Source organism: Anabrus simplex, chromosome 6 (genome assembly GCF_040414725.1).
Source record: "Anabrus simplex isolate iqAnaSimp1 chromosome 6, ASM4041472v1, whole genome shotgun sequence".
Classification (NCBI taxonomy): Eukaryota; Metazoa; Arthropoda; class Insecta; order Orthoptera; family Tettigoniidae; genus Anabrus; species Anabrus simplex.
The window spans coordinates 58,623,105-58,649,371 of NC_090270.1; the positions used below are offsets into that span (position 1 = coordinate 58,623,105).

A 26,267-nucleotide genomic window follows, 5' to 3' on the forward strand; every position below is an offset into this window, starting at 1 on the left:
CTTTGCTAAGACTGAACCCGCCACTTTGAGGAGAGAAGAACTATACCACTGACATCGACTGGTAGAAATCCAGACTACGGTCTGCTTACAGGACAGAGGACGGAAAAGAAAGAAACAATTACATTTTCCGGTCCCTGAAGTGGGAAGTAGGGCAAGCAAGGGAGAGCTCTTAAGATCGTAAGCCGAGACAATCTGGAGACAAAAATACAAGCTGTTCCCAGCTTCCCTACTCCTGTTACCGTGGACTGTGGGGCTCCCCTATGAACGTCCCCCTATTAAATAGCGGATAATCTTGCAGTACAGCGAAATCAATTTGTAGAACTATTGCCTGGACGGCCTGACGTATCGAGACTGTCCCGATTATAATATACAGGGTGCATCAGAACTATATCGACAAAAAATCAGGGAGGCTCTTCGTGTTATGTTAAGGATGATGGTGCAATCGGATTGGAGGGGAAAATTGTTCTTTTTGTTGCTTTGTTACTTCCGAGCGCGCGATTCAAATTGACGAATTTGCCGTACTTGCTATGCCAGAGAGCCAGCCGCTGCCTGTTGCTGTGCGTCAGAGGAGGGATGTGGGAGACAGAGGTAATGCTCGGTGCGAATTCACAAGTTTCTGCTTCGTTTGCATATTCGCTTCCCAATCCCAGTGGGCGGTGTACAGTTTGTTCTGCACAAATTGACTACTATCCGAGCCCGGTAGAAAGAGAAGATCTACTTGTACCAAGAATTCAGGCAGCTTTTTCAGGACGTTCGCGACACACTACACATCCTGAACAGAGTTCAAAGGTCACTGCTACACCGTCGTGAACCGTGCATGGAAGTAGGAGGGAGCACATTGAAACTTTTGTCTAGCGCCTGACACTCAGTAGCTGTCATCGGCTATATTCGCTGTCACTCGGCTCGTAGTGCCGAACGCATCGTGTCGTCACAAGTCCCGCTCATTTTTTGTTCTTTGAGAATCTTCGAGTGAGATAATTTAGCTAGTGTGTTATTTAATTATATCGAGTCATCACAAGTAATTAAGGTAGTGTATTGAATTTACAAAGCCTCCGTGGCTCAGGCGGCAGCGCGCCCGCCACTCACCGCTGGATACCGTGGTTCGAATCCCGGTCACTCCACGTGAGATTTGTGCTGGACAAGCGTATGCGGAACAGGTTCATCTCTGGGTACTCCGGTTTTTCCTGTCATCTTTCATTCCAGCAACACTCTCTTCACTACCATTTTATTTCATCTGGCAATCATTAATCATTGCCCCAGAGGAGTGCGACAGCCTTCGGCAGCCGGAACAATTCCCATTCTCGTCGCAAGATGGGGCTTCATTCATTCCATCCCTGACCCGGTCAGTGACTGGAAAACAGGTTGTAGGTTTTCATTTTTTCTGCAGTTTCAGCACTCATAAGAAGTACAATTAATAGTGCCATCTAAGTGCGAAGCACGTAAATCCATAAATAAATAATGTTTGAATATAATATTTTATCAGCTTGCTCCCCTTAATTTTATATGGGCCTCCATCATAACGATATGATATTATGAAAATTTGTAACTAGGTATGCCTTTCACAATAATATTATCCTCTTTATTTTCTCTTAATATGTTGCAAATAACAGGCAGCATTAAAAACGATCATAAACTGGGCACGCAATAGCATTGTGAGCGTTCAATTATATCACTAAACCTGTGTCCGACTCCATGGCTAAATGGTTAGCGTGCTGGCCTTTGGTCACAGGGGTCCCGGGTTCGATTCCCGGCAGGGTCGGTAATTTTAACCTTAATTGGTTAATTTCGCTGGCACGGGGGCTGGGTGTATGTGTCGTCTTCATCATCATTTCATCCTCATCACGACGCGCAGGTCACCTACGGGTGTCAAATCAAAAGACCTGCATCTGGCGAGCCGAACTTGTCCTCGGACACTCCCGGCACTAAAAGCCATACGCCATTTCATACTGAACCTGTAATTCTGTTCACAATACACTCAACTCGAGGAAAGTATTAATCCTAAGTTCTGAAACGCTCAAGCAGAGGGAGGATTCGATTAAATATCCGGCCGCGACGATCATGCACGAATTTAGCCGATGATGGCTCCTGAGTGTCAGGCGCTAGAACAAAGTCACATTGAACATCTACTGCAATCAAACCATTGGGAATAGTGTTTCCTTCTATCAGTATTTCATTCCATTTACAATATTGTGGGTGAAGGGATACACAATCTTGGGGCGGCAGTGTTGCATCTACGAGCATGTTAAATAATAACAACATTGCCAAAAGTATGGCTTCCAATTGAGATAGCTAAATAAAATCCAGGATACTGAATCGTCAAAAATTACCAGTATTTCACCCCAGTGCGGCATGGGCTCATCGTTCTGAACATAACACGAAGAGCATTCCTGAATTTTTTGTCGGTATAGTTCTGACACACCCTGCATATACACATCATACATCTTATACGGTTATTACTTTCAGCGTTCACTGTGCAACCCTCTATGAACCATCATGTACCCTCAACTATAGTAGCTCCATAGCATCGTTTAGCTCGATAGCTGCAGTCGCATAAGTGCGGCCAGTATCCAGTATTCGGGAGATAGTAGGTTCGAACCCCACTGTCGGCAGCCCTGAAAATGGTTTTCCGTGGTTTCCCATTTTCACACCAGGCAAATGCTACGGCTGTACCTTAATTAAGGCCACGGCCGCTTCCTTCTCACTCCTAGCCCTTTCCTGTCCCGTCGTCGCCGTAAGACCTATCTGAGTCGGTGAGTCAGTTATTCTTTTGGGTAACATATCCTTCTCCTTTCGCCTCGCATGAACCACCAGCGAAGCTGGTTTATGCGCACAGCTTCATCCACGGAGTTCATTCCTAAATTAGCCTTTACCTCCTCATTCCGAGTACCCTCCTGTCTTTGTTCCTACCTGTTTGTACCAGAGACCATCATCGTTACTTTAGTGTCTGTTACTTAGAATAAAATATTCCGAATCCACCCAGCTTTCACTTTCGTTCAACAAAGGTGGTCTGAAAACAGACCTATATTAAAATAGTTTCGCCATAGAGCTCGTTTTTTCTTACAAAACGCCGTATATCTCACTGCATTAGTCTTGTTACATCTTGGTTTGAGTTCCTGTACTATTATATCATCCCAGGATAATCTTCTTTTTCTTCTTTTTCTACCGCTTTTCCCACATCTGTGGGGTTTCGAGTGCGAACGATGTCGTACATGTGTATTTGGCCCTGTTTTACGGCCGGGTGCCCATCTTGACGCCAACCCTATATGGAAGGATGATATCACTATTGCGTGTTTCTGTGCTTGTTGGTAGTGTAGTATGTTGTCTGAATATGAAGAGGAAAGTGTTGAGACCCAGTCCCCGGGTCAGAAGAATTAATCAGACGTGATTAAAATCCCCAACCCGGCCGGGAACCGAACCCGGGACCCTCTGAACCGAAGGCCTCAACGCTGACCATTGAACCAATGAGTCGGACTACTACCATCCCAGGAGAATATTAATTAATATTAATAACATTCAATAGCCTATTCATTGACTTGGTCCACAACGGACGACTTGCGCGCACTCTGTAGTGTGATGACGGTAGTAGCTTAGATCGTTTCTAACAGAAGAAAAATGACTAGGCCATCATAGCTCAATCGGCAGGTTGTGGGTTCGGATCCCACTGGTGTCCAATTGGCCATTTTTTTCTGTACTTAACATCTCTTCAACACGTACTACATGTACGTAACATGACCTAATAGGTTGAGAGTAGATTTCGATTAATCCTGTTGTTGTTCGAGTCATCACTGATGCTATTCACACAGCCCGTCTCATGGTCGAGAAATACAGAGAGAAAAAAACAAACCTCTGCACCTAGCCTTTTTGGACTTAAAGAAGGCTTTTGACAGGATACCACATAAGCTTATTTGGAAAGCCCTCCGATCACATAATGTTCCACAAGCCTATGTCTGATGGACCCAACTTTTCTATCACAACGTCACCAGTGTGGTTCGCTGTCCGGTAGGGATTTCACCCTCATTTTCTATCAGTGTTGGGGTTCATCATAGTTCAGCACTGTTACCTCTCTTATTTTTCCTATGTATGGGCACAGTCACAGCTGACATCCAGACGCCACACCCGTGGACCATCTTATATGCTGATGATGTGTTCCTTAAGGATCAGTCCCGAAGGAATCTGGAAAAACTTTTAATTTGGAAGGACTGTTTACGGGAATATGGCTTGCGCCTTAACATCACTAAAACCGAGTATGCGCAATGTGGCTGGCAGACTGCTGGTACCATTCACATCGACGAGCAAGACCTAGTTTTCCTTTCAGATGGGTAAGAAATCTGTTGTCACAGAGCACAGCAGTGACTCGCGCTCGGGTGTCTAATAATGTCTTTCCCTCTGAGGTGACGAGTGACCCAAGGTATTTAAATTGGTTGGCTTTAACTAGGTCCCACCAGTTGCACTCTACGGGTAGGAATGCTGCCTCTACATGGTACGGAGATCAAAATGTTACGTTGGTCATTGGGTCTTACAAGATTGGTGATTGGACCATGTCAGAAATGAAGAAGTCCGAAGGTGACTGGGAGTGGTAAAAAATGAAATGAAATGGCGTATGGCTTTTAGTGTCGGGAGTGTCCGAGGACAAGTTCCGCTCGCCAGATGCAGCTCTTTTGATTTGACGCCGGTGGGCGACCTGCGCGTCGCGATGAGGATAAAATGATTATGAAGACGACACATACATCCAGCCCCCGTGCCAGCGAAATTAACCAATTATGGTTAAAATTCCGGATCCTGCCGGAAATCGAACCCGGGACCCCTGTGACCAAAGGCCAGTCCGCTAACCATTTAGCCATGGAGCCGGACATTGGAAGTGGTACCTATCCCAGAGAAGATACGAGAAGCGGGACTCAGATAGTGTGGTCATGTCGTCCGAAGCCCTGCAGACTCAATGATTTGATCCTGGAGGTTCTCAGTCCCGAGGTCATCCCAAGAAGCGATAGTTCAACTGCATCAAGGAAGACATGCGTCTTGTAGGCATCACCGAAGCTCTCGCCCTTGACTCCAGGAAGTGAAGGATGACATGTTTAAAAGCGGACTCTGCATCAATGAGGGACTAAAAGCTAGGGAAAGAAGAAAAATAAATAATAAGAAGAAGTAGTTCGGATCATCAGTCCAGAGACTGGTTTGATGCAGCTCTCCAATGTCTATCCTGCACTAAACTTTTCATTTATACGTAACTACTGCATACTACATCTACTCCAATGTTTGCCATGTTCATGCCTTCGTCTATCCCTACAATTCTTAAAGCCTACACTACTCTCAAACACTAACTGAACAAGTGCTGAGACGTTCCCTATCATTCCATTCCTTCTTCTGGTAAAATTTAGCCAAGTCGTTCTTCTGTCACCAATTCGAATCAAAATCCCTTCATCGGTGATTCGATCTACCCACCTTACTTCCAGCATTCAGATGACGTGGAATGACATTAGTAGACGAGTTTGTGTGGTGTTTTTAAACGTAGGAAATATCACAATATGAAGATAAAGTTGGAATTTTAGAGGACAATTTAGGGGAAATATTCGTTTATTGCAAGAAGAGTTAGGGGAATGGAATAATTTACCAAGGCAAATATTCAATAGGATTTCAACTTCTTTGAAAGTATTTTAGAAATTACCAGGTAAACAAATGATAGGGAATCTGTCATCTGTGTGACTGCCCTAAATTAAATGAAAATTCACTGCCTGTTTCCAGTCATTCGATTGGAATGAAATGAATGAAGTTCCCATCTAGCGGTGAGGATAGGAACTGTGCCGGCTACCGAAGCCTGTCGTACTCCACTGGGGCAATGATTAATGAATGACATAAGAAATGAAATGATATTGGAGAGTGTTGATGGAATGAAATGTGACAGGGAAAACCGGAGTATCCGGAGAAAAACTGTCCCGCCTCCGCTTTGTCCAGCACAAATCTCACACGGCGTGACCGGGAGCCCTAAGTACTGATTTATTTTTTTATTTTTTACGATTTGCTAAACGTTGCACCGAAACAGATTAGGTCTTACGGCGAAAATGGGGAAAAACGAAAAACCATCTTCACTTCTGCCGACAGTGGGGTTCGAACCCACTACCCTCCCAATGCAAGCTCACAGTTGTGCGCCCCTAGCAGCACGGCTAACTCGGCTGGTTATTTAGGCCTATATAATTCACCCGTTAACTGAGGAGCACGCAAGGGAGAAACTCCACTCTGGTGGGAACGAACTTTCGTAACTCGAAAAAGAAAAAAAGAAAAAATAGATAAACCCAAGAAACGCTCCAAATTTTGAAATGTTTTATAACTAATCATCATCATCATCATCATCATCTGTTTACCCTCCAGGTTCGGTTTTTCCCTCGGACTTGCGAGGGATCCCACCTCTACCGCCTCAAGGGCAGTGTCCTGGAGCTTCAGACTCTTGGTCGGGGGATACAACTGGGGAGTATGACCAGTACCTCGCCCAGGCGGCCTCACCTGCTATGCTTAACAGGGGCCTTGTGGAGGAATGGGAAGATTGGAAGGGATAGGCAAGGAAGAAGGAAGGAAGCGGCCGTGGCCTTAAGTTAGGTACCATCCCGGCATTCGCCTGGAGGAGAAGTGGGAAACCACGGAAAACCACTTCGAGGATGGCTGAGGTGGGAATCGAACCCACCTCTACTCAGTTGACCTCCCGAGGCTGAGTGGACCCCGTTCCAGCCCTCGTACCACTTTTCAAATTTCGTGGCAGAGCCGGGAATCGAACCCGGGCCTCCGGGGGTGGCAGCTAATCACGCTAACCACTACACCACAGAGGCGGACTTTATAACTAATACTACATAAATGTCCTAATTCTGATATAGAAATTGCTTTTTCACTTATTTGTTAATATTTGCGAGTTTTTTTATTTTAGGAGCAAGAACGGCCTAGTCCGCCTCTGTGGTGTAGTGATTAGAGTGATTAGTTGCAACCCCCGGAGGCCCGGGTTCGATTCCCGGCTCTGCCACGAAATTTGAGAAGTAGTTCGTGGACTGAAACGGTGTCCACTCAACCTCGGGAGGTCAAATGAGTAGAGGTGGGTTCGATTCCCACCTCAGCCATCCTGGAAGTGGTTTTCCGTGGTTTCCCACTTCTTCTCCAGGAAAATGCCGGGATGGTACCTAACTTAAGGCCACGGCCGCTTCCTTCCCTCTTCCTTGTCTATCCTTCCAATCTTAACATCCCCCCTGTTCTGCATAGCAGGGGAGGCAGCCTGGGCGAGGTACTGGTCATCCTCCTCAGTTGTATCACCGACCCAAAGTACAGGACACTGCCCTTGAAGCGGTAGAGGTGGAATCCCTCGCTGAGTCCGAGGGGAAAATCGACCCTGGGGGGTAATCAGATTAAGAAGAAGAAGATATTCAATAGGATTTCAACTTCTATGAAATTATTTTAGAAAATACTAGGTAAACAAGAGGGTTTTTTATTTTTACGATTTGCTAAACGTTGCACCGACACAGATTAGGTCTTACGGCGACGATGGGATAGGAAAGTGCTAGAAGAGGGAATGATCGGCCATGGCCTTAATAAAATAACAGTCCCAGAATTTGCCTGGTGTGAAAATGGAAAACAACGAAAAACCATCTTCACTTCTGCCGACAGTGGGGTTCGAACCCACTATCTTCCCGTTGCAAACTCATAGCTGCGCGTCCCTAGCAGCACGGCTAACTCAGCCGGTTATTTAGGGCCATATAATTTACCCGTTAACTGAGGAGCACGCAAGGGAGAAACTCCACTCTGATGGGAACGAATTTTCGTAACTCGAAAAAAGAAAATCAAATAAACCCAAGAAACGCTCGAAATTTTGAAATACTTGATAAATAATATTACATATATGTCCTAATTCTGATATGGAAATAGGTTATTCACCTATTTGTTAATATTTCCGAGTTTTTTAATTTTTGGAGCAAGAACGGCCTAAGTCTCATACTAGCTTCTGAATATTACAAATATAAATTTCTTCAGCCGCCTCTGTGGTGTAGTGGTTAGCGTGATTAGCTGCCACCCCCGGAGGCCCGGGTTCGATTCCCGGCTCTGCCACGAAATTTGAAAAGTGGTACGAGGGCTGGAACGGGGTTCACTCAGCCTCGGGAGGTCAACTGAGTAGAGGTGGGTTCGATTCCCACCTCAGCCATCCTGGAAGTGGTTTTCCGTGGTTTACCACTTCTCCTCCAGGCGAATGCCGGGATGGTACCTAACATAAGGCCACGGCCGCTTCCTTCCCTCTTCCTTGCCTATCCCTTCCAATCTTCCCATCCCTCCACAAGGCCCCTGTTCAACATAGCAGGTGAGGCCGCCTGGGCGAGGTACTGGTCATACTCCCCAGTTGTATCCCCCGACCAAGAGTCTGAAGCTCCAGGACACTGCCCTTGAGGCGGTAGAGGTGGGATCCCTCGCTAAGTCCGAGGGAAAAACCGAACCTGGAGGGTAAACAGATGATGATGATGATGATGATGATGATGATGATGATAAATTTCTTCTCGGAATATCTTAATTTTCATATTAATTTCTGGAAAATTACCAAACGTGTCCACTGGAAATACACTTGATCATAAACTAATCCACACCTTTCTAAAATAAGTACCTCAGTTGAGATAAAATACATTTCATACAGTGTTTGCAGTCTCAGTAATAATTTGAGCGTAAGTAGCCTACTGTATAGGCTTATGCATTTGTAGCCTGGTTCTAATCGTCTTCTCACGATAATTACTTATTTATCACAATAAATGTACACATACCGCCTCTGTGGTGTAGTGGTTAGCGTGATTAGCTGCCACCCCCGGAGGCCCGGATTCGATTCCCGGCTCTGCCACGAAATTTGAAAAGTGGTACGAGGGCTGGAACGGGGTCCACTCAGCCTCGGGAGGTCAACTGAGTAGAGGTGGATTCGATTCCCACCTCAGGCATCCTGGAAGTGGTTTTCCGTGGTTTCCCACTTCTCCTCCAGGCAAATGCCGGGATGGTACCTAACTTAAGGCCACGGCCGATTCCTTCCCTCTTCCTTGTCTATCCCTTCCAATCCTCCCATCCCCCCGCAGGGCCCCTGTTCAGCATAGCAGGTGAGGCCACCTGGGCGAGGTACTGGTCATCCTCCCCAGTTGTATCTCAAGACCCAGAGTCTGAAGCTCCAGTACACTGCCCTTCAGGCGGTAGAGGTGGGATCCCTCGCTGAGTCCGAGGGAATAACCGACCATGGAGGGTAAACAGATTAAGAAAGGAAGAAATGTACACATCAGGACTGATTTCACTAATTATATTATTTACGTGCATTTGCTGGCAAGATGTAGTGTTTACAGTGCACTATGTCTTCTGGTATGGGCTATATCAAATTTGTTACTTTCATTGACCTGTCTCAGTCTCATCCTTGGCTTTGACAATATGAAAGTGACTGAGGTATGCGTGCTACTAGTAATACCATTCCTTATGCAGACAGTCCCTGTTATGAATGGTGTGAAAATATCGCTCAGTGCACTGCATTTCAGTGGGCTTGGCAGACTGATATGTAATAGCAACTGCTGGCTCGGTGAGGAAAGCAACGGGAAACTACCTCACTCCTCATTTCCCTAGTATGCCTGTTCAGTGATGCCTAGGCTGTTTATGACAGCTGTTGGCGAAGCTGCAGAGGATCAAACCAGCCTTCGGGCTGAATATCCAGCATACATACATATTATTTACACTATTTACACAGTATTGCACCTCTCGCACTGTTTTTTACACTTCTTGTGTGTGGCAAGCACGGAAACACGGAGCTGCACAGAGAGCGACATCGGAGTCGCTGCGCCTGTGCAGTAAATGGTTTCAAGTCTCTCCCTTTTCGCCATACACACCACGCACCTTTTCGCTGTCTTTTTCCGAATGGTGGACTCGCTCAGAAAAATGCCCGCCACTGAATCTTTGTGTGAGAGCAGCAGGAAGAGGTCTAAATGAAAGGACAGGTATAGCTTCAGAGGGGGATTATCCTGAGTAATTCTCAAGAATTTTATCAATGAGGTGAATTCTGAACTGCAGATGATTGAATTTTTCTCCACGTTGTCGGAAAATGATGAGTGAATGGAATTCCACGAGGTCTAGAAGATGCCGGAAATTTTTCTGGTAATATTTCTTCATTCGTTTCTTTGCTGTGAAGTACGTAATGAGTAAAGATGTACTCCCCCCCCCCCCCCCCATAGAATCATCGCAGTCAATGTAAACTACAGGTTTCTTTTTAGTTTCGTCCTTTCCACTGATAAGGACAGGTCGCATTTCTGCATTGTTGATACTGCGGAGCATGCAAACGTTTCTCTTCTCTTTCCATTTTAGAACCATGAGTTCCTTTCGATAAGCAGCTGATTTATTTAGCAGGGGTGCTGTAATATTGTCCATTCCTATTAGGTATCCTTGTTTCAGTAGATTATTACCTGCCAGGCTACGCACAGTTCTTTACGGCTTGGAACACTGTGATACATCAAATGCTATGGTCTTCATTGTTGAGTTCTGTTGATTTTCCAGTGTACCACAACATATTCCACACGTACCCGTACACGAACCGGGGCCTTTTCTTTGGAATGTTGACCTTTCAGCAAAGGCGACCTTTCCATAGAGGAACGCTTTCGTCTATGGATAGCGGGATGTAAGGCTTCTGAACCTTTTTCACAAAGTGATCGAAGACTGGCTTTACCTTATATAGTTATAGAGGCATCTGCACATTGTATGCCTCCTTGTCGGAAAAATGGAGAAATTTCAATATAAGGAAAAACATCTTTTCCGTTACCATCTCGTAAAATATGGGCGTGGCTAATAACTTCTTACGAGGAAAATACTGCCCCATCGTAGGTTTGTGGACAATCCCTTGAAGAAGCAACAGCCCGAATAAAACTTTGATTTCAACCCTATTTGTTGAAATCCAGTATTTTTCCCTACTCTTTCGTTTCATTTTCCTCATCAGTGTTTCCGCCATGAATTTTCTGTTCAGCATAAATATTAGTTTGCTCAGCAACGTAATGACAGATAGTTTCATTCACAAACAGTTCGTAAATATCCTCTGGAGTCTACATCCAAGAACTGTCCTTTTACTCCAGGAATGAATTTTACTGGAAATTTATTTTCTACCCACGTAACAGGCCCTGACATATCACTGTCGTTTGAGTCTGCCTGTCTCTCCCTATCGTCACTGTCGTCACTCGAAGTGCCACATTCGAAACCGCGACCATTCACGGTGATAGCACCAGACTGCTCCCTGTATTACTTATGCCTCCTCCAAGGAACGAATTATTTTCACTGTCTGAATGGAAGTCATTTAAGTTATCGTCCTCGTCACTAAAACTCCAACATGTCATGTATAAGAGGGCGCAAGCTGTCATCACGTAATTCTTCAACCCGATGTCGTTTAGAAGATATTATTGCTCTCATGAAACACATGACAGCAGTGCAACGCATCTATAAATTCAACTTTACTCTTCGCCGTAATTACTCCTTTTCATGTTGATATACTATACAGTTCCCAATCTCACAAAACACTAGTTCCCGCGCGAGATGAACTAATAGCGCGCTTTTGCACGGAAGCGAATTTTGTTGAATGACATATAGGTCTGTCTGCTCTGTTTCTATCAAGCGGAAGTACTTACTTAAAATACCACTTGATGACAGGGGCATACAGATAACGAGGACTAAATTTCATAAACTGTTGCTAGGCTCAGAATCGAGGGGGAAAGAAAGAACAGCAGCACGACTGAAGTCTCTCTCCTCACCTGGCTGGTTATTTTCTCGAGCGAAGTTCAAGAATGGCAACATATAAAGATGGGTATATAAGTGGTGTGGTGTAGTGGTTAGCACGATTAGCTGCCACTCCCCCGGAGGCCCGGGTTCGATTCCCTCCTCTGCCACAAAATTTGAAAAGTGGTATGAGGTCTGGAACGGGGTCCACTCATCCTAGGGAGGTCAACTAGGTAAAGGGGTGTTCGATTCCTACATCAGCCATCCTCGAAGTGGTTTTCCGTGATTTCCCAATTCTCTTCCAGGCAAATGCCGGTATGGTACCTAACTTAAGGCTACGGACAATTCCTTCCCTCTTCCTTGTCTATCCCTTCCAGTCTTCCCATACCCCCACAAGGCCGCTCCTCAGTATAGCAGGTGAGTCAACCTGGGCGACGTACCAGTGCTCCTTCCTAGTTGTATCCCACGACCCAATGTCTCACGCTCCAAGACACTGCCCTTGAGGAGGCAGAAGAGAGGTCCCTCGCCGAGTCCGAAGGAAAATCCAACTCTGGAGGGTAAACAGATTAAGAAAGGAAGAAAGAAAGTAAGTGCATAAGTGAAATGAAAAATAATTAATTAGCCAATTCCAAGCACCCTAAAAGCAGATAGCTACAAGATCCCGTGTGGAAGGACTGGAAATTGCCGTACAGAATGAATAACAGCATAACTACGCGAACATAAGCATATTTCTTGGGGAATTGGCTTTACGTCACACCGACACAGATAGGTCTTATGGCGACGATGGGATAGAAAAGGCCTATTAATGGAAAGGAAGCGGCCGTAGCCTTAACTAAGGTACAGCCCCAGCATTTTCCTGGTGTGAAAATGGGAAACCACGGAAAACAATCTTCAGGGGTACCAACAGTGGGGCTCGAACCCAACATCTCTCGGGTGCAACCTCACAGCTGCGCGCCCCTAACCGCACGGGAAGCTCGCCCGGTAAAGTATATTTCACCCAGTAGGGAATTATTTTAGTTTTGGGGCTTTAAATTTGCTGAAAGTCAAAATTATATATATATTTACATCAAACTCAGAGAACTGCGACGTTCTATAAAGGAGGCAAGGAGAAGACGAAGTTCCTTCACGTATGAAAAGATGAAAATCCACAGTCAGTTTTAACCAAGTCAGGAATGGAACCAAAGAAGCCTCCATCTAGCGGCGAGGATAGGAAACGTGCCGGCTGCCGAAGCCTGGGGGCAATGATTAACGACTGACAGATGAAATGAAATGGTGTTTGAAAGTGTTACTGGAATGAAAGATGACAGTACCCGAAGAAAAACCTGTCCCGCCTCTGCTTTGTCCAGCACAAATCTCACACGGAGTGACCCAGATTTGAACCACGGAACCCAGCGGTGAGACGCCACCGCACTGCCGCCTGAGCCACGGCGGCTTTCGCGATGTTTACAGGTAGATATAAAAATAAAAGACCATAAATTCATGAGTAGTATTTCCAGTTACCCAAGAAACTTAAAACTTTGTACCAGACAACCTAATAACCCCACTATTTCTTGAATAATCTAAAATTCCTAAAATCTCTCCTAGGGTGCTGCTCTGGGGTGTTCGAAATTGTATAAATACACACAATCTTTCTTTCTTTCCATTTACTGTATTCTCCAGGGTTGGCTTTTCCCTCGAACTCAGCAAGGGATCACACCTCTACCGCCTCAAGGGCAGTGTCCCGGAGCGTGAGACGTTGGGTCGGTGGGATACAACTGGAGAGGAGGACCAGTACTTCTCCTAGGTGGCCTCACCTGCTGAGCTGAAAAGCCTTGTTGGTGGGTGGGAAGATTGGAAGGGATAGACCAGGAAGAGGAAAAAGCGGCCGTGGCAGTAAGTTCGGTACTAGCCCGGCATTTGCATGGAGGTGTGAGAAACCACGGAAAACCACTTCGAGGATGGCTGAGGTTGGAATCGAACCCACAACCATTCAGTTGACCTCCCAATGCTAAGCGGACCCTGTTTCAGCACTCGTACCACTTTTCAAATTTCGTGGCAGAGCTGGGAATCGAAGACGGGCCTCCGGTAGGGGGTGCGGGCTTCTTATCATACTAACCATTACACCACAGAGCATGGCATAAATACACACATTACTGAATGTAATTTGGCCCTGGATAGACTGATGATTACTGATACTCGACATATTTACTCTTAATAAGCCACGTAAAACCATTTAAAACAAATTAAACTTTTGAAAATAATTCTTAGAATGTGGGAGTGGAGGTATTGTTATGTGCAGTTCGTGAGTTATGAATTTACCTGGCCTCGGACTCGATTGTGAGGTAGTCCTCGACAAGTAATCAACTACTTACTTACCTTCATTTCCCTTGATGAGTTTTATCTGGTTGTATTCACTCTGGAGACATAAATATTGTATAAGTACCTTTGTCTAGTTGAATACTTATTTCTACATAGGGTTAAGTATTTTCAGATAGCGGCAAGGCAATGGAGAATTCTGGATTGAAGTAGATTAGGAACTGACCCGCGCTTGTTTCGCTGTTTCCCTGGCCTGCTGGAATGTCCGTGAATGAGCAGCAGCGGGCCTGGCGGCAGGTAGGCGGGAGGAGATGACTGACAGCTGGGGGAGGAGGTTCGGCACCGTGTCATGTCAACAGACATCTACGAGATTGGCAGAGAATGCAGCACAATAGGGTTTCACTTTCCGCCAGTCCTGCTGAGTCTCATTTCCACCAGGACCTTCCTTTCACATAATTCCCTCCTTTTTGTGCTTGCATGTTTTGTTCGCCTTTTCAGTTATGAATGCCATTTTAAAGTTTCTTTCGCAAAGTAAATTACAGGTTAATTAGTAATTTAATATAACAGAAAAGAGAATCATTGCATTTTAAAGTAACCTTGGAATGAACTGCCCCAGAGTAAAATGATATATCCTGTATTTTATGTAAATATAATTATATTGTACTAAGAAAAAAAATATATTCGCAGTCAGGATAATTAATCATATTCTTGTCCGGCTCCATGGCTAAATGGTTAGCGTTGTGGCTTTGGTCCAGAGGGTCCCGCGTTCGATTCCCAGCCGGGTCGGGGATTTTAACCTTCATTGGTTAATTCCAGTGGCTCGGGGGCTGGGTATGTGCGCTGTCCCCAACATCGCTGCAACCCAAATACCACAGATAACACTATCCTCCACCACAATAACACGCAGTTACCCACACATGGCAGATGCCGCCCACCCTCATCGGAGGGTCTGCCTTACAAGGGCTGCACCCGGCTAGAAATAGCCACACGAAATGATATTTATCATATTCTTCAGCACTGAACTATGTATGTAGGCCTATGTTGAGTGCTCATCCCGAAGGCTGGTTTGGACCTCAACAGCCGTCATAGGTGGCCCAGACGTCACTGAAGAGGCGTACTAGGGAAATGAGGAGTGAGGTAGTTTCCCGTCGCTTTCCTCACTGAGCCAGAAGTTGCTATCACATCTCAGTCTGCCTAGCCCACTGAAATGCTTGCACGAACCGACCCTATGAGTGACATTTTCACACCATTCATAACAGGGACTGGCTGCATAAGGAATGACATTACTAGCATCAGTCATACATCGGTCACTTTCATATTGTCCGAGCGAAGGATGAGTCTGAGACAGGCGTATGAAAGTAACAAATTTCACGATTGAAAAGCCTCAAGAGCTTAAATGTTTTTAACATGATTTTGCAATCGACGAAGTTAAATTATGGTTTCCTCCTGGGAATTTCACTTTTGATATAAAGGCCAAAGGCAGGCATTTATAAAAGTGGAGGCACATGATTTCCCTAGTACACCGTTACTGCGTTGTCCTACATAAGAGGCTTGTAGTGAGGCGGTTGCAGAGTGAGCTTCAACTGGTCCGACAGCTCTGCACTCCGACTGACCAACCGAGCAGAGGAGGGGTGGCCGCAACTCTGCCGTGGTTCTACGCCTCTGCATTCGGAAGACGGAGAGGTACTGGTCCTCCACAATCGGCTGTCCTGAAAATGGTTTTCCATTCTCCTGCGCTAAGACAAAAGCCGGGACAGTTCGCAGTATAGGCCACGGCCACCAACCCCCTCACCTTCTCCGCACATCTCCTTCACCGTAACTAATATAGTGGCCTGAAAGGCAGCATCACGGTCTAGGAGGCCCGCCTCCCCCTTCAGTGGAGGAATGAAAACAATTTAATAGTAGTAGTGTCGCAACAGCGTACTAGGCCAGCGTCTTGGAAAGGTGTAGCAATCCAACTGATGAGCCCACTGCTACACTGGGGCGAAACGTTGTTTTTTTTTTCTTCTTGCGATTTACTTTACGTCGCACCGACACAGATAGGTGTTATGGCGACGATGGGATCGGAAAGGCCTAAAGATGGGAAGGAAGCGTCAGTGGCCTTCACTAAAGTCCAAGGCGCCTGGTGTGAAAATGGGAAACCACAGAAAACCATCTTTAAGGCTGCCGACAGAGGAGTTCAAACCCACTATCTTCCGGATGTAAGCTCACATCTGCGCGCCCCTAACTGCACAGCCAACTTGCCCGGTACGCTGGTAATTTCACGATTGAAAAAGCCTAAAGACTTAAAGAGATTAAATGTTTTTAAGTAACAAATTTGTTCCAGCCCACGCGAGACGACATAGTGCAGTTTAAACACTAGGTCTCACTGAGCTCGATAGCTGCAGTCGCTTAAGTGCGGTCAGTATCCAGTATTCGGGGGCAACCCTGAAGATGGTTTTCCGTGGTTTCCCATTATCACACCAGGCAAATGCTGGGGCTGTACCTTAATTAAGGCCACGGCCTCTTCCTTCCCACTCCTAGCCCTTTCCTCTCCCATCGCCGCCATAAGACATATCTGTGTCGGTGCGACGTAAAGCAACTTGCAAGAAAAAACAAAACAAAAAAAACTAGGTCTTGCCAGCAAAGGCAAAGCATTGAAGTATCTGAAGTATCGGCATAAAACTGGTCTAAGTGACTACGTAAAAAAATTATCCAGATTTGCCTTTTTAAACCCATTTTACTCTGACTATGCTATCACGTTCCGCCACTGTAGTTAACAGATCCTAGAGAGGCTTGGAGGTGGGACAGGTATCCTCCAGGATCTCAGTTTTTTTGGCACTTGTTTTACGCCTCACTGACACATCGAAAGTTTTCGGCAGTGGAAAGATGGGAAAGGGCTACGATTGGGATGGTAGCGGCCATGGCCTTAATTAAGGTACAGCCCCAGCATTTGCCTGGTGTGAAAATAGGAAACCACGGCAAACCATATTCAGGGCAGTGGACGGTGGGATTTGAACCCACTATCTCCCGAATGCAAGGTCACATCTGCGCGACCCTAACTTCACGGCCAACTCACTCGGTTATCTCTATTTTTACCTGCGAATTTTATTCGAATAAAACTTCTTATCTTTGCTAATCGCGCTCGAAGGGCGATTTAGATCTCGACAGTCAATACTTCGTAATAATAAAAATAAAGAAAATCATCTCCGTACTGGCCATGAAGGCCGTGGGAGGTAAAGGCTTCCACTATCTGTAAGCTCGGGTATTTGGTGGAGTAGAGTGGTTGACTGTACGCCCGACAGCTTTTGTCTCCGGGAATTAACCTGGTACTAATTTTTTATGTAGGCTGTGTGGACATTTCCAAAATCTTTTCTAGAGTGCTAGTCTAGAGGCCATGTGCACCTTCGGACGTGGAAAAGTCGATTCTTAAAATTGTCGACTTCCTGACGGGGAATCAAACCCGCGAGTACGCCCTTACCGCCTCGGCCAGGCAACCCCCATACTTTCTAATACTTTGGTGTTACTTAAGGCTTCGTCACCTACTGTAACCCGATAGTCTACTTTGCTGCTCTATGGTTAAGTTGTAGATATTCCCAGCTGGAATTCACTTTACCCTCCATGAGTTCACTCCCCCTCGACCAACAAGATTAAAATCCTGTATAGGGGCCAGTAATGTACGAGGGTGTGTTGGTGTGTCTCGCAAACAAGCCTCCCTCGCCTCTATTAACTCTATCCACTGCCTATAAGAGACAAGAGAAGGCAGTGTTATTAAGATGACTAGCTTCCTGAAAGCCGAAACTAGGACAATAGGTACTTTTTATTTGATTGAGTGGCTAAATAAAGTAGGCTACTACATATTTTTTAATGAATTTACCGAATCATTACATTTTTCCTATTTTTACGAATGGTTCTTCTTGGGACAACTCTTATTGAACCATCTGCTTTGATCTTTGCTCAGTATTTTGGCTTTTTCTCCCGATGTAGTTCCTTTCTTTCCTCTGACCAGGGGGTACTTTTCTTGTTCACAGGTTTACCTGAAAACGACGGACTTTCTTCAATATCTGTCTCACAGCCTGACTGTTTCGTAAGTCTGTCAGCCACACTTATGTTATGTCTTTCTCAGTTTTTTAATTTTTTGTACTTTTTGCTTTACGTCGCACCGACACCGATAGGTCTTATGGCGACGATAGTATAGGAAAGGAACGAAGTGCCCGTGGCCTTTTTGCCTGGTGTGAAAATAGAAAATCACAGTAAACCATCTTCAGGGCTGCTGAGAGTGGGGTTCGAACTCACTATCTCCCGAATGCACGCTGGTAGGTAAGTGACCCAGCCACTTTTTTTTTCGGTCTGTCTCTGTCTCCGTCAGCCTGGTGGTAGGGACTTTCTTGTTTTAGCAGAAGGTGAACAGGCGGTTGGTCAGTCTGTTGGTAGACGATCTTGCCACATGGCCATAGAAAGTTATCCTCCTTTTCCTGAAATGATCAGAGAGCCTCTCTGTCTGGGAGTAGAGTTCTGAAATGTGACCTCTCCAGTATTCCCCATTCTTCAATACCGGGCCTAGGATCTTTCTGAGAATTCCTCTCTCTCTCTCTCTCTCTCTCTCCGACTTACAGCTTCTTCTTCTTCTTCTTCTTCTTCTTCTTCTTCTTTCTCAATCCGTTTACCCTCCAGTGTTGGTTTCTCCCTCGGACTCAATGGGGGATGCCACCTCTACCACCTCAAGGGCAGTGTTCTGGAGCGTGAGAGTGGGTCGAGGGATACAACTGGGGAGGACCAGTACGTCGCCCAGGCAGCCTCACATGCTATACTGAACAGGAAACTTGTGGGGGAATGGGAAGATCGGAATGGATAGACAAGGAAGAGGGAAGGAAGTGGCCGTGGCCTTAAGTTATGCACCATCCCAGCATTTGCCTGAAGAAGTAGAAAACCACGGAAAACCACTTCGAGGATGGCTGAAGTGGGAATCGAGACCCCCCTCCCCCCACTCTCTACTCAGTTGACCTCCAGAGGCTGAGTGGACCCCGTTCCAGCCCTCGCGCTAATTTTCAAATTTTGTGGCAGAACGAAAATCGAACGCGGGCCTCCGGGGGCGGCAGGTAATCACACTAACCACTACACCACAGAGGCGGACATTATTATTATTATTATTATTATTATTATTATTATTATTATTATTATTATTATTATTATTATTATTACGGGGTTTTGTGGATTTGCAGAGGAGAAAGAAGGTGCTGGCTGGAATAGGTCTCAACTACCGAAGCATGAAAGATGAATTAAAATTTTAACAAGGTTATATTTTCAAAACTTAACAATGGTAGTATAGAATTTTGACAGCAAATAACAACAAGTTACATCAGGTACACAATTCACTGGGCTACGGCCCGAATTCATTAACTCTCGAGCTCTCAGCTTACAATCACAGAGCTACAGGGCAGAAAACCCCTAAGTACAAGGAGCACTTGCTCCTAATTACAATGTTAAAGAAAAGAGCAGAACCGCTCTCAATATTACAAGCCTATCAAAGGCTACAACAACCTTTACTTAAGACTGCCCTCAAGGCACACCAAAAAACAGGGGTATTTAATACCCAACCTACAGGGCCTTTACATGAGGAAAACAAAATGTCGGGTTAATTAAATGGCCCAGAAAACCAAATTGACTGGAGGCGTAGCTTGCACTCCTACATGAAATTGCCTAAAACCTAGGTGGCACTCGGCCAGTTATACAGGGGCTAATCCCATACTAGGGACGTGACACGTATGAGAAAATTTTACCACATAAAAGAAGAGAAGAACAGTTATGAAAACGTAGTCACCTCCTTTTTACAAAAATGAAGGGGAGTTCGAGAGGGAGAAGCACTCTCTATCCCCGCTTTACAGATTTGTACTTTATAGATAGACAGAAAAGAATTTACATTTTAAAAGGTCGGTTACATATTAAAGGTTTCGAACCTTCCCCGAGAGTTAAACTGCTGAGCTAGCTAGAAATGAATATGTTAACAGGCCATTACCTTGTAGAAGAACTGCTGCTTGAAGGAAGAGGAGCTTCCCGCCCCCTGCTACATATCCATACACAAAGAAAGATGTTACTGAAGTGGCCCCGACCCCAGAAATCAGCAGTTTATATACCCTCGTGGAACATTCGAGACCTTTCATGAATGATAACACCCGCCCACAAGCATTTATTGGTCAGCCAAAGATTACATGTCAAAACTGAAGAAGAAAACTAGGATTGGTGGAAAAGTAATTTAGAAAATTCATGATTGGTTACATTCAAAACGGATGGAAAGAACTGATTTATATTGCCAACCCCCCAAACCACAGAACAAAATTTAGTAAAAATAAAACTTAGGAATATAATATTTCTTCAAGAAGGTTCATTCCATAGCACCAGAGTGCACAGGTATAGTTTTTATGTAGTGACATCTAGAAGAGAATGTCCGCACTTCTTGCTACAGAGCAAACAAAAACACCTCGAAACTCACATAGAGCCATCTACGGAGAAACAGTAGAATTAATACAGTTTTTCAATGTTCGGGCTTTCTCCTGTAGAGTAGATTAAATTGGCGCAATATTTGAACTAGCGGCGTGGAGGTGTACCGCCCGGTACAATTATTATTATTATTATTATTATTATTATTATTATTATTATTATTATTATTATTATTATTATTATTATTTCTCCGTTAAGCCTGCCTGTTGGTCACGATCGTTAAGGCGTTGAAGGCTAAATGGTCTGACGCGGTGGTTAACCGGTTCGAGTCCCGTTGGTCGAAAAGCATTTCACCATCAGAATGTTGGCTGGCAGGGTAGGGGAGGTGGTGGTATACAATTTCTAATCACTAGATTGCGTGCCAAAAGTCTGGATTAAATTCCAAACCTCTCCGCAGTGCTCATATGGAGCGAGGGCATATGACGCTACTGATGGTGATTCGTCCGTTGGATGGAGACGTTAAGCCTTGAGCAGACCCCTTGGTGTTCTTCGACAGGAGTAGGCTATGTACCGGCAACGGGTTTCACCCTCTCCCTTCCTACAATCATATATCACGTCATTCATTTCATCTCATGAGGTTGACGTCAGGAAAGGCATCCGGTCATAAAAACCCGCTACGACAGATTCATCTCACCTCATACGCGACCCCGTAGAGAAACGGGACAAGAGTTCGACAAACAACATTATTATTTCTCCGTTAGGGTTTTCTAGGGACATCGTGCCAATTGCAATAATTTATCTTTTGTTGTTCTTTTTTTTCTTCCTCCACTACTCTTTCTTCTCACTATGTCTTTTCCTCTCCTGGGACCACTTTGTGCCTGGCCTACAATGCGACCACTGTACAGCACGAAGGCCTGCAGATTACAAGGTGTCGTGTGGTCAGCACGACGAATTCTTTTGGCCATTATTCTTGGCTTTCTAGACCGGGTATGCTGTTTCACCATGAGATACCTCCTCAATTGTAATCGTATATACTGAGTGAATCTCCAACCAGCCCTCAGATTTAGGTAAAAATCCCTGACCTGGACGAGTTCTCTGAGTTACAGGCAGGCACGCTACCCCTACACAAGAGAGGCGGCAAATTTGTACATTTATTTTAGTATAAATTTCACAGTTTATCTCGTTTTTAGTTCTACATTAAAAAGTGGTCCACAGGACATGTAAACTAAAAATATAAAAGTACAAGTCTTTATATACATTTCGCAACTAATCAAAACTTATAATGTCCACCTCTGGACAAAATTGAGTTCGATGCAGTTTCAGGTAGTATTTTTCGTGTTCTACATGTTCCTGCACTCAGTTTGTATCTATCTGTATATTGTTACATTGAAATGAATGACTGAAAGAGAGCGGTTACAATCGAGCGACTGAATCACAGCGTTTAATATCCACCAATGATATTTTCCTCTTAGATGGTATCAGTGAAGTAAAAAAATAATAGTGTTGAAAAAGTCAAAACGGTACCGAGTCAGTGAGCAGGATATAAAAAAGAAATTCATTATTACTTTGATGAACCTTCTCAATCATTTACAACGGGGATGTATGCATAAGTTCTTGCCATTTTTTTATGGTAAAGAAAACACGTAATTTTCAAGGGAAATACATTTTTTTTTGTTTATTCAAAATATTGGCCATCGGCTTCTACACACTTCGCCCATCTTTCAGGTAAGTTATGGATACCATGTCGGCGCCAGGTCGGTTCAGTACGGCGGGTGTGGAAGGATGTTCCATCCAAGAGATTACAAGGTGTCTTTTACTCGTTCTGCTCTGTAAGACGGCGCATTGTCGTGTAACAAAATCTTTGCCATGTCTTCTGGCCCATTCCAGTCGCATTTCGATCAATGCGTTATTTAAATTAATCATTTGTTGAGTTTGAGTTGGGTCATCATCCAGTAACGCCTGCACAATTGCTCGTCTTCGCACTTTTGTGGTCTACCAGAGCGCGCTGTCTTTCACAATGAAATCACTACGTTTAAATTCTCGAAACCATGTCTCACATGTTATAATGAATGGAGCGTGTTCACCACATGTTTCTTCCAGCAAACGATGACTTCCCACAGCCTCTTTCTTTTGATTAAGTAAGAAAAGCAATGCGAGCCGCAAATGTTCTTTTTCAGGTACAAACATCGATATGATCACTGAACGATACAACACGGACGCTAGTGTTTGGCGGACTCAACTTGTGTGTGTTGGTAGGTTAATGTCAGACGAACAAACTGATGTATGTGTCAAATTCATACGCTGCGTACTGTTCGCTGGCGCCATCTCTTAGTCAAACCGAAAAAGACTTACGGTAAGATGTTCTCTGCCACTGACAGACCTGTTCTGCCATTATCAAGCAAGACAAAGGAAGAAAAGTGGAATATCTGAAGAAATAGCTCATTTTAAGATTTGGTGAAAATTGAAAAGAACAAGAAGTTATTTTTTCGTGGTTCCATGCAGCAGCTGCACTCTGCAACATACTGATCGTTATTGGTGAAATGAAGAGCCTTGGATGTATAAAATGTAATAAATGTATCCTATTTTAGCAAGTATTATTCTGCATATAGCAAATGATTGTACTGAACCAGTTTTTCAAAGTAATTTTAATAATAATAATGTTATTTGTTTTACGTCCCACTAACTACTTTTACGGTCTTCGGAGACGCCCAAAGTAATTTTAGTCTTCGTTGAATTCGTTCAGGTACCGGTAATTTTATACTGTTCTCAGTATGTGCTGTAAATTTGAAGTGATTTTAAGTCCAGTTTTGTAATTTTCAGGTATTAAAATGAATGTGAACTAATGATGAAGAAAATGCAGTAAACTCATCAAAACGTATAATATCCTATACAGTAAATAGATCTCAACGTGTATTGTCCAAAATGAAAATTAACTTTCTTAAATCACCAATAAATTATTGATCATTTGCAACGTGACGTCTAAGTCAGTATCCCAATAAGAAACTAACTGTGAAAACTGCTTTACTCAATACTTCAGAAGCTATCAGTTTTTCGCTTTTTCTGATTTTTTAAAATTAATGGATATTGCACGGTTTGATTGAAAAGAATGTCGCTATTGTGAAAATTCACCACCCTACCCATACGAGACAAAAGAAGGGCCAGAAGTTCCTTCACGAGCAGCTCACGTGCTTAGCGAGCTTCTCCACTAGTCCTGTATTTATCTCCGTCACGCCGCCGTGAGAGCACCCCAGGGCAACACACACAGCCACTCTCCATAATTACGTGACGTCGGTAATGTGCACAATGTCCGGTGGCCTGATCATACTCCTTAACTCTACAGCTTCAGACTTTATTTATCTTACCAGTACACAATTAACCAACGGTTGTGTCCTCGACCTTCTCAAGTATTCCTTCTTCGACCTACTGCTGTTGAGGATAGAATCAGCACGACTTAGGCTAATCGTTGACAAGGTTGGTCACTCTGAGAAGGGATGTAGATAAGTGTGGAAGACGGTGCATGTGCCCCGGGCGCTGGATTGGTGGTGGTGGTGGTGGTGGTGGTGGTGGTGGTGGTGATGGTGGTGGTGGGGGCTAAAATGGACAAGTATTTTTGACATAAATATGTCTTATGGCTGGGGGTCATCCGAAAATTTGCTTTACGGAAGTGTGGCGGAAGAGTAACCCTAGCAACCGTGCAGACTGTGATGTAAGGTATGGATGGCCAGACAGTATTATCTAGCAACCGTGCAGACTGTGATGTAAGGTATGGATGGCCAGACAGTATTACCTAGCAACCGTGCAGACTGTGATGTAAGGTATGGATGGCCAGACAGTATTACCTAGCAACCGTGCAGACTGTGATGTAAAGTATGGATGAATGGCCAGACAGTGTTACCTAGCAACCGTACAGGCTGTGATGTAAATTATGGATGAATGGCCAGACAGTGTTACCTAGCAACCGTACAGGCTGTGATGTAAGGTATGGATGAATGACGGGGCAGTGTTTACCTAGCAACCGTGCAGACTGTGATGTAAGCTATGGATGGCTAGACAATGTTACCTAGCAACCGTGCAGACTGTGATGTAAGGTATGGGTGGCCAGACAGTATTACCTAGCAATCGTGCACGCTATGATGCAAATTATGGATGGTTGACGAGACAATGTTTACCTAGCAACCGTGCAGACTGTGATGTAAGATATGGATGGCCAGGCAGTGTTACCTAGCAACCGTGCAGACTATGATGTAAATTATGGATGGATGGCGAGACAATGTTTACTTAGCAACCGTGCAGGTTGTTATGTAAAGTAGGGATGGATGTGGTTAGGGGCGTGAGCTTGCATCCGGGAGATAGTGAGTTGAACCCCACTGCCGGCAGCCCAGAAGATGGCTTTCCGTGGTTTCTCATTTTCACACCAGGCAATTGCTGGGGCTGTACCTAAATTAAGGCCACGGCCGCTTCCTTTCCACTCTTAGGCCCTCCCTGCTCCCCGTCGTCGCCGTAAGACCTATCTTTGACGGTGCGACGGAAAGCAAATTTTTAAAAAAGTTCTCGATATGTACTGGAATTAAGATTAAGTAAGAAAGCGTAATTAGAACAACTGTCTTTCCACCAGGAAAATGAACCGTAGACAACTTGGCCAAAGAGCCTTACAGCAGAGGAGATGGACGTGGAAAGATTTGTCAACAAATTCTTTACTTTTACCTAATTTAGTTAACAGACATCTAAATATCCATGCCAGCTGTGTGAAAATGGTATATTACGTAATTTATACATATATATATATTGCACTTTTTTTACCTTTTGTCATAATACAGATTTTTTAAGAATGTAATTCAGTGATTATGATTCTTCTTATTATTATGATTATTATTTATTGTATGAATTTTAGTACCGGGAGTTACCGAGGACATGTTCGGCTCACCTGGTGCAGGTCTTTCTATTTGACTGCGATGGGCGACCTGCGCTTCCGGATGTGGGATGATGATGATGATGATGATGAGGTAGGTACAGACTGAAATCCGGTGTCGGCACATAGCCTACCCTTATCGAATAACACCAAGGAGTTTGCTCAAGGCTTAACGAATCACAATCAACAGCGTCAAATACGGATAGGTTTGGAATTTAATTCAGGCTTTTCGAACGCAGTGTTGTGATTATAAATATTTTGCAACCATCTGTACTATCCTTCCGACCAAGATTCTGATGGTGAAAATTGTTTTTCTACCAACGGGGTTCGAACCGGCTAACCACGGTGTTAGATGTTACGGAATTGACTTACCGCGGGCTAATGGGCACTTAGGCCTCTGTACTTTTATATTCGTTAGGTAGACAGATAAATAAATAAATGAATAAATAAATAAATAAATAATCATGAAATACCGTAAATAAAAACAATAATAATAATACGAAAGCTAAAAATACAATTCAAAGTTGCCATTGACATCACCGGGGCATGACGTAACGGAGAGTTACCGACAAACTAGCCAGCTGGCCTTACGCCGATGACAGAGCATTACACCATCTTGTACTCCTTGTTAAACTACCAAGGAGATAGGAATCACTACTGGAGCACTTAATGAAGATACATTCTTACATTCAAGTATTGAAGGGTATGCACAGACTTTAAACATACATGTTTTAACATTTCTAATAAATGTTTATAATTTAAAAAGAAAACGTGTTTTTTGATAGAATCTGATGATATTCTCTCAAGAATGAAACATGCCATTCTTTGTTTAATAGTGCTTTTTCTTACAGGTTTGTTATAGTTTGTTGTAATTACTGTTCAACAGACTAAAAAGGCATTCGTCACTCTAAAATAGATC

At 44.3% G+C, this 26,267-nt stretch overlaps 1 long non-coding RNA gene across 1 annotated transcript in view; it reads right to left on the reverse strand.

The window, feature by feature from the left end:
* The window catches only part of LOC137501266 (uncharacterized), a 423,792-nt gene that overhangs the window by 222,112 nt on the left and 175,413 nt on the right, over positions 1-26,267 (reverse strand). The window lies entirely within an intron of this gene.